Source organism: Bubalus kerabau, chromosome 3 (assembly GCF_029407905.1).
Source record: "Bubalus kerabau isolate K-KA32 ecotype Philippines breed swamp buffalo chromosome 3, PCC_UOA_SB_1v2, whole genome shotgun sequence".
Lineage (NCBI taxonomy): Eukaryota > Metazoa > Chordata > Mammalia > Artiodactyla > Bovidae > Bubalus > Bubalus kerabau.
This window is the reverse complement of record NC_073626.1, coordinates 52,103,179-52,106,424: the sequence shown is the minus strand read 5'-3', so window position 1 is coordinate 52,106,424 and position 3,246 is coordinate 52,103,179. Positions and strand designations below refer to the sequence as shown.

General features: G+C 40.3%; 1 non-coding gene across 1 annotated transcript; it reads right to left on the bottom strand.

Annotated features, from left to right (window-relative positions):
- Positions 1-690: 690 nt before the first annotated feature.
- Positions 691-797, bottom strand: LOC129648009 (U6 spliceosomal RNA). Its single transcript, XR_008712616.1, has one exon. It is a non-coding gene; the product is annotated as a U6 spliceosomal RNA (small nuclear RNA).
- Positions 798-3,246: the final 2,449 nt, after the last annotated feature.

The window sequence follows — 3,246 nt, the reverse complement described above, 5'->3', positions numbered from 1 at the left end:
AAACATAGTTTATACAGTGGTTTTCTTGCAAGCAATCTTTAATAGATTTCTTTCAAATTCTGACAAATACACTAGGTGTTTGGTTTCGATATGCAGAACTAAAAATATCTAGAGGAGAGATTTTTAATTATTTAGTTCAATCTGTGAAATTTCTGAGAATTCCATTTGGAAGAAAGAATAAGAAAGAATATGGGGGACTTCCCTGGTGGCCCAGTGGCTAAGACACTGTATTCCCAATGTATGGGGCCTGGGTTTGATCCCTGGTCAGGAAACTAGATTCCACATTCCACAGTGAAGACATGAAGAAGCCAAATAATAAATAAAATTTAGGAGCAAAACAACTATATATATATATATATATATATATATATATATATATATATGTATGTATATATATTTAAATGGAATATGGGCTTTGCAGTCTGAGAGACCTGGCTTTTTTTTTTTTTTTCATGGTACTAAGCAAACAGGATTTATTTCAGAGAGAAAGTACAAAACTCTCAGCACAGACACTGAGAAGAGGTGAAGTGCCCCAGACCAGGGCTTTTTTACTAAGCAGTGCAACTTTAGATAAGTTATTTAACCTCTCTGAGCCTCATTTTTTTTAAATCCCTATTTTATTCATACTTTTTAAACTTTATTTTTTAATTGGAGGAAAATCGCTTCACAATGTTCTGATGGTTCTGCTATAAAAACATGAAATGCTTCACCAATTCGCCTGTCATCCTTGAGCAGGGGCCATCCTAATCTTATTTGTATCATTCCAATTTAAGTATATGTGCTGCCAAAATGAGCACTGAGCCTCAATTTCTTCATCTATGCAATGGGAATGATAGTTCCCTTTCAGGACTGTTGTGAGGATCACATGCCAGGTACATATTAAGTACTCAATATATGTTCACATTCTCCTCCATTAAACACCATCTTATTTTTTACTTTGCTCACGAAGAGCATGCTTGGGCCTGAAACAGCCTGATTCCACAATTTTAGCAACTCAGTGATTTGGGACAGGTTGTTAACAATCTCGGGAGCACTGTTTTCTCATCTGGAAAATGGAGTTAGCAATAACAGTGCCCAGCTCTAGGAAGCGTCCATGAACTAGTCACATCCATCAGAATCACATTAAATCACCATGGAGACAGCAGGGATGCTGAGAGAGTACCGATGCTGAGTGGCTGCTGAGTTGCTGACGAGGGATCAGTCAGGTATCCAGTAGGAGGCTGCAACCTTCTCTTTCTTAATTTTACCCTTTCCCCACTTTTCTTTTCTTTTTTTTTTAATATTTTAAATTATTTTTTGGCTATGGTGGGTCTTAATTGCAGCATGTGGGATCTTTCATTGTGGGGCATGGGCTTCTCTCTAGATGTGGCTCCTGTGCTCAGTAGTTGTGACTTTCCAACTATGGCTTGTGGGATCTTAGTTCCCCCACCAGGGATCAAACCTTCATCCCTTGCATTGGAAGGCAGATTCTTAACCACTGAACCACCAGGGAAAGCCCCTTCCCACTTTTCTTTGTCTTTCTCCTTTGTCTTCTCTCTCATAGTTTCTGCTGTGTGAAAAATGGCTGCATCCAGAGTAGTATGAATTGTAACCCACATATTTTCTTTCCCTGCATGGCCTCCATAAATCTTGTGTCTGTGCATGACTCCTTCTCAGTGCTGGGTTTTTTATTCCATGCCCCCAGGTGGAATACTGTGTGTTGAACTCTGCGCCATGGATTTGGTGCTGTGCGCCCTCCTTTGCCTCTGATACCTCCAAGATGAAAAGACCTAATTGCTAAGAATCCTGGGGGCAAAATTAATTCTCAGGAAGGACCAAGACTTAGCATCTTTGCATTTCTCTTTTACCTCTGAAAGAGCAGAGTCTGCTTGTTCTGTCTTGTGGCCTTTTATTTGATCATGCTATGCATAATAAATTAACATGGCATTCCAACAGGAATAATTCTACTTGCTTATTTCCCTGAATATTTAGACTGGGGCCAAATGGCTTCTTGTTTTTACTTAAGAGTTAAACAAAAGGGACTTCCCTGGTGGTGCTGTGGTTAAGACTGTGCTTTCCAATGCAGGGGCTACAGGTTCAATCCCTGATGGGGGGGGGACCAAGATGGCACATGCCTCACTGCCCAAAAACCAAAACCAAAACCAGGAGCAATATTGTAACAAATTCAATAAACAACTTTAAAAATGGTCCACATCAAAAAAATTCTTAAAAAAATATATGTGTGCATATGTAGTCTATATGCATGTGCATGTGTATAACCCTTTGTATTAAATAGTTTGGCTTTTTACAGCAAACTACATTAGAAGCCAATTTTTTCAGACATGGATGCTTTGAAATGTACATTCATAGTCCCTACTAACAAAGAACCATAGGAATTCTATGTTCTGTGGACATGTGACAGCACATCCTGACTTTATGTCACCTATTTGGGAGGCTGAATGGTGCCATCATATAATCTTGGACTTAAATTTCAAAACCCTGGCTAGAATTTTCTGATTAGCTTTTCCCCCACAACTGACAGTTTTACCCCAGAGCTAAAGACAAATGAAGAACAACAACAGGCCTGTTGCTGTGTTGATTATTTCTTGCTCACCTCTATTTCTTTATTAAAAAAATTAAGTCATATATTTTTAATGTGGACCAATTTTTTTTCAATGGCCACCTTATACAGCATGCAGGATCTTTAGTTGGGGTGTGCAAACTCTTAGTTGTGGCATGCAGGATCTAGTTCCCTGACCAGGGATGGAACCCCAGCCCCTTTGCACTGAGAGCTCAGAGTCTTAGCCACTGGACCACCAGGGGAGTCCTAGACCCATTGTTTCTTGTCTGCTTTCCCTTCATTCCTGCAGTCCTTTCTTCCCTCAAGATCATTAATTACTGAGACCTGTTTAAGGGCAAGCATTGTGGCCAGGCTTAGATCACAAAATGTCTTGGACCAAAATGAGGTCATACTTGATTCTCCTTCTCCAGGGACCCCCTCCCCTATCTGCTTACAACACCCGATATTGACATAAAAGAAAGTTCCAGTTATTTCAACCAGATCATCAGATGCTCTGGACCAAACTCAAGACTGTCAGATTTGTACTCTTTGTATATTTCCTCAGGCTTCCCAGGTGGCTCAAGTGGTAAAAATCCACCTACCAATGCAGGAGATACAGGTTTGATCCCTGGGTCGGGAAGATCCCCTGGAGGAGGAAATGACAACCCACTCCAGTATTCTTGTCTGGAAAGTTCCATGGACAGAGG